This window comes from Thermobia domestica, chromosome 2, assembly GCF_964235325.1.
Source record: "Thermobia domestica chromosome 2, izTheDome1.hap1.1, whole genome shotgun sequence".
In the NCBI taxonomy this organism is placed as follows: Eukaryota; Metazoa; Arthropoda; class Insecta; order Zygentoma; family Lepismatidae; genus Thermobia; species Thermobia domestica.
In genome coordinates this window covers 43921425-43933614 of record NC_137455.1, presented here as the reverse complement: position 1 = coordinate 43933614, position 12190 = coordinate 43921425, and the positions used below count along the sequence as shown (strand labels likewise).

Below are 12190 nucleotides of genomic sequence, written 5' to 3'. Positions count from 1 at the left end.
CTTTGTTCCCTAAGAAAGTTATATCTGTCTATTAGAATAACACTACTGGGTAATGATATCTTAGATTTTATATTTAAAAAGATAAGTCAAATGAAGATAAAGTAATAAGAATATTATCGACAGAAAACCGGAATTTTTCATATATACTTTTACTACATCTTTCTTCCAAGTTCTTAGAAAAGTGACTTCTCTTAAGAACTTTGATAACTCCATTAATGCAAGGGTAATAACAGCAAATAAATATCCTGATAACATTTCAAAATATTTAAAATATACAATACTCAGGTATTAATTTGTGGTGCAAGATGCATTTCATAATAGGGCATAATCTACATTATAATAACTTACTAATATTGTGATTAGCAGTCTTGTATAGAAGGCCAATAGGCTACGTAAATGCATGAATCCAATAAGCACAACACAGCATATTCTAATAGAATTATCAGAAATACCCTACATCACACTTTATAACAGGTACGGGGTTCGATCCCCGTGATCGCCATCGGAGGGTCTTAATTAGGTTTTTACGGCCCAGGTAAATTTCGTGTCACTGGACGTAACGAAACTATAATCACTGGCTGACTGCACGAACGCCTATTTGTGCAAGTACAAACAAAGTAATAGAAAGTTTATAACAATAACATTTATAAATATGTATAATTTTATATGGACAACGGTCCGTATCGTATGATAGCAATATCTTCTATGGCCAGATCTGAACATTTAACTTGTTAAGTGTTGTGGCCAGACATGTATAAACATGTTTTATCTAGACAGTTCGGATATAATACGTAAATAAGCCATTAGTAGTTCATGTATTCTCAATTTTAAAGAAAGAATTATGTAATAAATAGAAAGATAAATGAAGAAAATTTTCGGAAAATACATCCATATTCTATTTAAATATATTCTATTTTGTGCGTTATCATTGAAACATTTAGTAAGTATACTACGTTCCAATTAGTTCCAGAAATTATAGGATAACGAATTGGAGCAAAATATAGATGTTTTAAGTTAATACCTCGAGCCTGTACAATGCTAAATATAGAATTATATATACAGAACTGCATATAAATTAAATATCTACAACAGTAATATCAATTTTAATGAGTTTTAATATATATATATATATATATATATATATATATATATATATATATATATATATATATATATATATATATATATATATATATATATATATATATATATATATATATATAATTTTAATAATATATATTGAACATATGAAAGATCGTGTTATCACTAATGTATGCAACTTACCAACCCATAAAGAATACTTTTAATTATTCCATACTACAATTACATACTAACACATTTATTATTTTCCTATTTCTTTTATTTATAGCTCCTTGATTTGCAAGGTCGCATCTCCGATGCGTGATATATATACTCTTACGAGTGTAAAATATTAACATCATTCTAGTACTATTATTAAGTTGTTTTGATCTTCTTTTGCTACATTTTAACAGAGGTACTTCCCATTGGATTGTGTAATACGACACTTTTTTTGCTTACTTAATAAAATGTTTTAATAACTTTTGAGCAACTCTATTGATTACGTATGCTGTCTTTTTCTGTTAAAATTTTATTTACCAAATTTATGATTGTATCGCCTTTAGTGACGATTATTTCCGGTATTAGCAAGCACACCAGCACTAGCTTTTAGATGTGTCCTGAAAATCGTACTCGACGAATTCCTATTATGCTTGTGTGTTAAAATTCAAAATTATTTTATATTTACACTTTTTAAAAGTGAATTTGGGAGGAATTTGTAAAAAAATGGTGCATTGTATATTAATAGAATTTGGTGAGTTATATTTGCCTTTTTTAATTTGCGATCAAATGGAGATTTTTTAAATTGAGACAGTAACTATTAATTCGAATATTTGATATAAGGTGCATATTTGGATTGTTAAAAAAAATCGTTTTTGGAAAAATTTTACCTTAAAATTAATTAGGAAGTAGGCCCGATCTACGATATGTTGTAATTGTGAGATGAATGTAATCATTTCTTAATATATGTTATCGCGAAAATGATTGTTATAAAGATATATAAGTTTAATTTAACTAACTTATTAATAAACTAATATACTAGTAGCCTTTAAACCTAATTTTTAGTTGCTAATTTTATGCCATATCGCAATTGCTTTCATAAATTCAAGTATTTTGTCTTAATATAACGTATATATATGTCTGTGTGCGGCCTGAGGACCAGACGAGTGGCCCGAGAGTCCAAAGTTTACCTTGGTGCAAGCCTCAGACCAAGACGAAGCGCTTTTTTTTAAAAACAAAATTCCAACCAGGTTGGTCTCACGGTGAAGGGGGGGGAAGCTTCAGCGGGACATGTAAAAGTAGTAGAAAATGACGGATGTTAGTGTAGAATTCATAGTTTTCGCGGTTGCTGTGATCAATGGTGAAACTTCGATGGCATTAACTTCCAAATTCATCCCATTTGGCTGCGGGTCGGGTGTCACTGGGGAGATACCGAAACATGTAAAAATAATTCAAAGTGACCGATATTAGTTTCAAATTCATAATTTTCGTGGTTGCTAAAGTCAATGGTGACACTTCTATTAGTGATGACTTTCAAATTCAGCTACCATTGTACGCCGACCGGGGTCTCCTGCCGGGGGGTTACCGAGACATGTAAAAATAATCCACGATAACAGATATTTTTTTTCTTTTGATGCTCAGTTTGTTTACATAGGTATTTTATCTGACCCATGCGAAGAATGGCTATTTCACCTAGTATATATATATATATATATATATATATATATATATATATATATATATATATATATATATATATATATATATATATATATATATATATATATATATATATATATATACACTACCCCCGAAAAGTTTCCGTACAAAGTAGGTTTATGTATACTTTACGTGTATTCGAGAAAAAAACAAAGACATATCAATGGAATTTATTTTTATCTGGAACCTACAATATATATTTGAGACGAAAATACAGAAATTTAACAGAAATGGACCATTGTTTTGTCAAAAATTTAAATCTTTGATTCATCAAAGTAGCCTCCACGTGCTGTGATAACAGCTTTACAGACTTTGGGCATTCGGCGTATTAGTTTCTGTCGAGTTTCGGGCTTGATTCCTATCCACGCTTTGCGAAGACACTCAAATAAGTGTTTCTCGCTAGAGGGACGCATCTTTCGAACTGCCCTATGAAGCTCATCCCACAGTAACTCAATTGGATTACAATCCGGTGATTGTGGGGGCCACACCATATTCTTGAGATCTCCCTGTTGCTCTTTTGCTGACAAATACCCTCTACAAAGTCGGGATGTGTGTTTTGGGTCATTGTCTTGCTGCATGATGAAACCATAACCAATGAGCCTCTTCCCAGATGGCACTGCGTGTCTGATCAAAATCTGATGGTATTGTTCTTTCTGCATTGCACCCTGTATTTGCACTAAATCCCCCACTTGATTGTTACCAAAGCAACCCCACACCATCATAGAACCACCCCCGTGCTTTACCGTTGGCAAAATACTCAACGGAAGCAGTCTTTCGTCCTTGGAGCGACGCACGAAAACCCTGCGTATATGACTGAAGAACTCAAATTTTGATTCGTCAGTAAATAAGCACTTGTTCCACTGCTCTGGCCCCCAGCTTGCAAGTTTTCTTGGCCACAACAATCTTTTTATTTTTGTTTTGAGGGCGCCAGAGCGTTTTCCTAGTTGCCACACGACCGTTTAGTCCCGCATTTTAGACGACCGACTAACTGCGTCCGGACAGTTTCATAAGCTGATCTGCTTTTCTCGAGTTTCGTTTACTTCAGCTTGTATTTGGGGCACTGTTTTCAACCTGTCGCGTTTGCTTGTCACTATAGTGTGCTTGTCCTCCCTTGCAGTAGTAGCTCTAGGCGTTCCAAATCTTGCTCGAGAGCGATTTTCCCCTGTTTCAGCAAATCGTTTTAAGGTATCATGCACTGTAGTATGGGGTATTTTCACTTTTGCGGATATTTTTCGTATTGTATAGCCTTCTTCTCGTAAAGTAACTATATTTGCTCTCGTTTCAATGCCCAATTCCCTTTTCGTACGGGGCATTATGCTGACTAATAGGGAACACTTTACACCTCACCTCAACACACACACATCCAAAACTAGCGTGCAATAGACAACTCCCAACAGTGAGATCTGAGAGAGAAGTAGACAGAGCAACTTGAAAGACACCTATAAGGCATTTATTGTGCGTTCGATCTTCAATTTGCAGTGTAATGGCCGTTTTGTATCGCACTCGTACGTAATGCACGATCAGAACGGCGCGACATTTACTTTTATTTTTCTTAATTCATCCACAATAGGCCAAGACCTTTTCTCCCGTCGGATTCTAAAATGTTTCACCTTTCATTTGTGAGCAAATTGTAAGGCATTTTTTTGTTACATTTTGAAAATTTCTTTATTTCGTGTTTGTCCGGAAACTTTTCGGGGGTAGTGTATATTATATGGATCTTAGAGATATTAATATCAACTTTACTTTTGGAACTTATTGATATTACTTACTAATATGGCGGATGCCCCATTTATGGGAGAACCACGTCCAGTAACGACTTCCCTTGTTCAAGGAACGTTACAATTGGATTTTAGAAACTGGTAGATGAAGATGTGTTTCATTACACATTATGATGAGACAATGATGAGCACTACACCACATTTACTCTTGTCTGGTTGCCACTTAAATATTTTTGTTTATCAAAGTCTTGATCTTTAAACAGATTGTATATTAAATATTTTAAGAAATAAGTATTTTCATCGAACCAATATTACGTTGATTGTGTGAAATAAAGCTCTAACTAAGGGCGAAGAGGAAGTTAACTACATCTTGTTTCTTTACAAGCGGATCCTCCATTTCCTTTGTTTTCTTCAACTTCTCACTTGTTCATCTCCCGTCAACTGCACAAGATACAACGGGAGAGAGAAAAAGTGTAACATTGCGTTATTAAGAAACAAAAATCACATTTACTCCGTTTTTATTGATTTGAAAATATTAATAATCAAATTATAATATTCCACAAATTTTTATCATAATTTTGGAATTTCAATTTCACAGGTCGATAGAAGACGCATAAGAAAGTTATATGTAAATTAACAAGTAAATGTTAGAAAAGAGTAGGAAATGAAATTGGGGAATGCAATTGGGATTGGGAGAGTTTGACAGGGATGCTATTTCTTGCCTACATTATTTAATATCTATCTAGAGGAGATGGTGAAAATAAACCTGCAGTACAAAATGAAGACAGCATTTCAATGGGAGGAAGAATGTATAAGTGTATACGGTTTGCAGATGATATGGCGATTGTTGCAGAATCTGAAGAGAAAATAAATAAGATGTTAGAATATATGAGAAAGGGCTGTGAAGAATATGGGATTAAAATAAATGTCCGAAAGACAAGAGCCATTGTGACTGGAACGAAGAGGTTGGTGTCAAATACAGAAGTAGAAGGGCAGAAAATAAAACAGGTGACTAGTATTTCATATCTGAGTAGTATTATTAGTCACGATATGAAGTGAGAACGTGGAATGAAAGTAAGGACAGGAATGGCGAAAGAAGCCTTTAGGAGCAGGAAAAGATTATTTTGTGAGACCTTGAATAAAGTGTTCAAAAAAACACTCATGCTTAACGTGGAGTATTGTGCTTTATGGATCAGAAACATGGACATAATGTTTCCATGCTTCGATGGACCAACATGAAAAAGTAAATGATGAAAAACGACTGGAAGCTTTGGTAATGTGAGTGTGGAGAAGAATGGAGATAATTAGCTGGCTCGAACGGATAACGAATTAGAGGGTCTTAGAAACGGTAGGAACTCTATCATAATGAATGTGCTAGAGGATATTGTGGCAGGAAAGAGAGGGAGAGACCGAAGGAGATTGCAATTAATGGATGATATCAAAACAGAGAAATCGTACGAGAAGATGAAGAAATTAGCGGAAGAGCGTGGAGCATGGAAGCTTCTCAGTTGTAGGTAGTCACCTGCCAATAACGGCAGAATACCTATGATGATGATGAATTTCATAGGGAAGTCCATTTTTAACCACTGTTTATCTTGGAAAATTGGGAAAGTCCCAGAAATTTTTAGCCACTTTGCTCTGACGAGACTATAAAAGAAAGTCGTTATTTCTAGAAATGATCTAATGTTACCATTGGTAACTTTTGGTTATATGCAATTGTACGATGACTCAAGTGCCTCAACCAACATGTAAACTATATTGAATAATAACCTAACGTATGTACTATCTGTTGCTGAATTGGTTCTAAGAAATAATGTATACACGCTTTCATTTCAACCTTACTCTCTGATCACCCGAGTAGTACCCATTTGGGTACTGATTGGTTATATGATACAAATATTTACCAAATAATATTTTGATTATTATTAGGTTGGCAATACTATTTTACAGCTATGCCACAGTGGTAGAACACTTTTATCTGGGGCTATGGCCCTCATGATCGATCCTAGTTCCTGTGGGCTTTTGGTGGAAAACACCATAGGTTTTCTCGAGGTGCTGTTGTTTCCTTTTACATTCTCATCCTCCCAACACCTCAGTAAACCTTCACGATCATTGGTGATCCGTCATTTTTTGCCTAAAACGCATAAACGAGGGACGTAAAAATAAAATACTTCATTTCTTTTAATGCAACTGCTGATGACCAACATACGAGAGATTTCCACTCTAATTTCAACGAAACTTTGCTTGTAATCCCAATCTTATTTCAAGATTCGATGTTTTTTAAATAGCAGTGCGCTGATTTCTAAGCGAAGTGTAGCGCATTCTTATCTACGTTGAGATGTGAAAATATATTTCGCGCGTTAGACTTATTTACATCATTTCACTTCAAGCGTAAGTGGATTTGTCACTTCTTCAGTTCTATTATCCAACTTCTAGTTTGTCTATGTGTCTTATTTCTGTCTGATTGATCCAAGATTTTTTCTGGTTTTGTTTAAATCTAGTTTGAGCTCTCTTTAGTATTTACCAATAATACTCATATATTATCAATAATCCTAATTTCATTTAAATGTGTAAAATGTGCTGAAAAATTCCGAATATCTCTGACTCGTTTGTACTGTTTACGATCCCAATGTTGTTCTATAATGGATAGCGGGAAGAAAGAGCACATCTTCGAGAAAAATTACGTACATTGTAATTTTCCATCGACAAAGCTTACTGAAACTGGAATCGAATCAGACTCAATGTACTACAGGTGAGCGCTCTACCAATGAGGATCCGTACGGAGTTCCACGGTAACTTTCATAAAATAAATATTCAATATTCGATTTTAATACAATATAATATATTATGTAAAAAGCAAACAAACAAATAAACAAGAACCACTTGGAGTAACAGACCATTTTGTCAACCTAGGTATGCTTCAGCGCCATCTGTCAGCGACAGGCAGAACTACGCCCAACCTAGCGGTGAACACGTAGGTAGCGCACTGTGACGCCTTGTTCCTACGTAGGTAGCGCACTGTGACGCCTTGTTCCTAACAGGCGCATCTGGAGATTTCTAGACGTAGTGGCCGTCACGTCTTATTTTCACGTGACTCCACAGCCTGCCTCACGACACTGGTGGACGCCGAAAATTGGGAATCACTGGCCGGAAATCTTACGCGGGACCACGTGGACATGAATCTAGCACTCTAACCACTAGGCACTAGGATGTTCTCTGATGTATTGTGTAAAACTTTCCAATAATTTCTTTTCCTTTAGGTTGAAATGAATGAATAATGAGGTAGAGAGTCCACACATTTCTAAACGTACATTTCAAAGTTTATGAACACACCTAGCTATCGCATTTGGTAAAGGATAAGAAAATGAATATTTCAATTAACAGATTTTCGCTTCTTTAACGCAGAGCATCACTAGTACGTTCTTGTGAATAAATAAGAGTATTAAACGTTAAGCTTTAACCATAAGTGTACTCGGACAATGTGAACTTCATAGAGGAGAATACTGACCCAATAGAAGAAAATACTAATATCTTTCTGACGGCATTCGTAGAGGAATAAGTGAATATGAGAAGAGAATCTACATGGTAATTAACTGAGGTCTTTTCACGAAAACATCCTAATCAATAATGATAATGCAGGTGAGGCGAATACATTTGCATACGTAGACCTAATGTTAGTAAATAGCAATTGATTTCATGATGAAATTAAAAAAAAATGTGTTAATGTTAGAAAATACATGATAGTACTCTGTGAAAACTATCTTACAACAGTGTCTATTACGTCGAAGAAATTAAAGACAATTTTATGGAATTCTGCAGAAATGGGGTGATTAATGTGAAAGTTGGTTACTAATGTATTTAGAGAAAGATAGACGCTGAGAGTCTCAGCCGGGGCCTGGTAGTATGTTTCTGAAACCCAGTTCTATTGGAACGGTGAAAAATGACATATACTGTAAGGGTTGATTTTCCATGCTCTGCGTAGAGCTCCTCCGTGGATAAGCGGTAAGCTTACGCACCTTTGGCGTAGGAGATCTGGTTCGATTCCCGGCGGAAACTCATGTGGTTCGGATTCCCCGTTAGTCAGTAGGTCCAAGTCTCATATAACGTCGCTGCTGAAAGGTATGAAATACTGAAAATCAAATCAAATCTAGTTTAACACCTCTGGATTGGCGGTACGTCTATCACTATTTTCTTGTAATTTCACTGTAGAGATCCTTAAAATGACGATATTTTTCTAATTTCGGTCATCTTCCTATATTGGAAAAACATCATTTTCTTAAATGAACATGGACATAATTATCATTCTACTATTGTAGGGTAGACCACTTGACTGATACAGACAAGGATCCTTGAACCATGATCTACACTTAACGGTTTTCACTACAGCGAAATTAAACTACCGCTAATTTGAGAGCTTTTCTGCAATATCTTTAAAACAAATAAAAATATTCGAAAAGCAGAAACGTAGTGTACTTGACAACATGAATTTGCATGTGATAACTTTACCACAATTCACCTATCTGTTTTTGGTATGACGCTATTTACAGAACCCGCAAAAAATGCTAAATCTATCTACAGTAGCAAATTGAAAGCAGACAGACAAGTTGTGATAACGTTATCACATGCAAAATCGTCTTGTCTAGTTCACTACGTTTCTGTTTTTCTAATATTTTTGTTTTGAAGATATTACAGAAAAACTCTCAAATTAGCGGTAGTTTAATTTCGCTGTAGTAAAGACCTTTAAAGTTCTACCAGCTGATCTAATTACTAGTTCGATTCAGAGCGGGAGAGCCTTGTAATTCGAAGGTATTTAGGTGGTTCGGACTCTAACTTTAGGTCAAAGTCTCATATAACCTCAGTATTTTGAAAAGGAAAGCAAAACGCTAGTAAACCAACTAACCAAGCAAAAACCTAACGTCTTTGCATTGGCATAACAGTTATCTGTTCTAAAATTTCCCATCAACTGTAGCTTCTTTCGTCTCTTCCCTCTTCTTCTTGCCACCATACCTTTTATCACACCCTTGAAGGCTTACTTCCTTCTTAGCCCATGTCTCAATGTTCCGGTTTCTCTTCCTCCTTTTAACTATGTCTAAACCTATTCATTGTTTCCTATTATTTCTAACACTCTTATTCGTTTTCTCTTTAACCAAGTTAATTTATCACTTTTCTTCTCCACGCTCACATTCCAAAAAAAAAAAGCCTCTCCTTCTTTGTTATCTTTTCGCTTAGTGCAAATATATTTCCTCATACTGTACATCACTTCATACGAAAAATTGTATGCAGTGGGCTGGGGGCCTAGGCCCACCAATTTTTTGAGTGGCAAAAGTAATTGAGGCTATTATGTATATATCTTTAAAAGTTTAGAGAGAGCTTTGTCTTTTTATTATTTTTTGGATTTTTTTTTAAATGTTAGATATGGTTTCAGTTCTAGTTTATCTGTTATGCAATGTGTAAAAAATACTTGAGTTTCACAATGTCAACGCCCAACCTAGCCATAATATCAATTAGGAGAGAGTTAAGTTAGAAACTTCTGCATGATCCTGAAAAATTGGAAACTCATTATATACCTATCATAGTCTGAATTCTGACTGCCCCCTGCTCCCAGATTTTGATTCTAGATCCGCCACTTATTGCATGTATCTTCATCTTAATTCTTTATTCAAGGATTCCTACTCTGGATAGTATTAACTTAAAATGAAAGTGAATAAGTGTTCTTTGGCTGCTCGAAATCTCTATTGGAAGCCTATAAGTATTGTAAATTCTTATAGGCATGGACGGTTGTATGTAAATTTTGTTTTACAGAAACGTCAGTAGTCACTGATTGCTTTTAAACACAAGATTGCTCATTATTATTGTTATTGCACAGAATGTATCCATAAAATGGGAAAGTATAGTTTTAATTTGTCCGTAAGTACTGCGTTTCTCAAAGCAAATAATAATTTTAAAAAATAGTGAAATTGAACACTTCGTTTAAAAAGTAATATTCAAGAATGCCGTGCCGTTGAAAGTCAGCGCCCAGGGTGAAAGTATACGATGACACCTCCGCGCAAATAAGGTCAATAGACCTCAGAAAATTTTCAAAAATAAACCCTGCTTCTCCTTGATTTTGAGCACTTTTTATTACTTTTTTCCTTCCATTTTTTTTTATATATGTGCACACGCGTTTTCCTAAGATGAGTAACATTTTTCTCTATCTTGTTTCTTTCCTTCTTTTCTTTTTTCCTCCCGAATATTGCGCCTCTTTACTTCGACGCCCTGGGCCGTCAGCCGACTCGCCCTTCCCACAGCACAGTACTGAAATTCAACATCAACTTTAGTGCGTAATTTTAATGCACCTTGACTTAAAAGGAAGATCCGTATCAGTGGCGGTTTTTCAGGGAAGTTAGATCGTAAAAGTGACATATTTATTGCTATAATTTAAGGGAAGAAAACTTATCTAAAGTTTTATATATTGTGTGCAATAATTACTAGATTAGGTAAGTTTACTTCCCTTAAATTGTAGTGATATTTTACCGATGTGGCGCATCCGTAAAAAAAAATTGAAATCTTTAAGTTTTACATCCCACCATTATGTCGGCTAGGTTAAAGGAGACGGTGATGATGAGAAATGAATCAAATCTTGGAATGAAGAAAGAGGGAGAACCCCGAGGAAACCTACGCGCTACCACCAACTTCACTTGGCACGAGCTGGGATCGAACCAAGGACCCCATGCACCACAGGTGAACGCTTCACCACTGAGCCATCGCGGTTTCTATATCCGTATAACTAACAATGTTCTGAATCAGTTAAAGAAAATCAACACTTGTGCAATTGCTTCCGCAGATAAGAATATCGACCTTTACAAAGAAAGATGAATGACCAGTTTAATTGAAAGAAGACTGTATTTTCCGTCTTATCTACGTTATTCATATATCGATCTCTTTTCACGCTCGCATGAAAACACATCTTTATGGTACTAGTATTACATCATACGAGAGAAAGACGCGATTATACTTTGAATCGCTCACAATCTTTAGCAGGAAAACTTGGTATAATATAGCTCTAATCTAATCTAATTTTAAAATACTAGCCAATTGCCCGTGTAGGTTTGAAATTAATTTAAGTTTTTATCCCATAGAGTAAACTTGTCTAAAATAGAAAATTATAGTTCTTTAAGCACTTTTAAATTTGAACTTACCGGAAAGAAACTTGGATCCGCTGCGTCTGATAAACGGAAGTGATGAAAAAGCCTCGTGTTTCCCGTTACACGCGATACGAATGCACTCCTCCGTGGCGCGAGCAAGCTCACTCACTGATAGGGAAAGCGAGAGTTGGCGATGCACTGTCTCGTGGCAGAGATTTTCAGCTCCATACCTTCCGTAATCCTCCGTCAACTGCGCATGCTTCTCACAGGAGGTTCTCCAATCGCCCAAACTTAATCATGACTAATTTCAGGCTCACAGATCTAGATGTCACAGGATTCGCGAAGTTTATATTGAACTCATTTCTTACAATGACTTGCAAAATGGGGAAGAGAACAAAACATTGAATTCGTGTAAAAAAAAACAATCCTCTTGTGTTTTTTAATGATATTTTTGCTTACTTCTGAAAATGTAATTTTTCAGTTTAACATCCCACGATTATGGTCTTAAAGCTAAGGAAAACGATGAATAAAGCAAGTGCATGATGATGGAAG

At 35.4% G+C, this 12190-nt stretch overlaps 1 protein-coding gene across 2 annotated transcripts in view; it reads right to left on the bottom strand.

Moving 5' to 3' along the window:
* Positions 1-11827, bottom strand: part of LOC145671542 (dipeptidase 1-like) — a 718611-nt gene extending 706784 nt beyond the window's left edge. For both annotated transcript variants that reach the window (XM_081740732.1, XM_081740737.1), the window contains exon 1: positions 11693-11827. The gene's annotated coding sequence lies outside the window, so the exon portion shown is untranslated. The remainder of the gene's footprint in view (positions 1-11692) is intronic.
* Between the last annotated feature and the right edge of the window lie 363 nt (positions 11828-12190).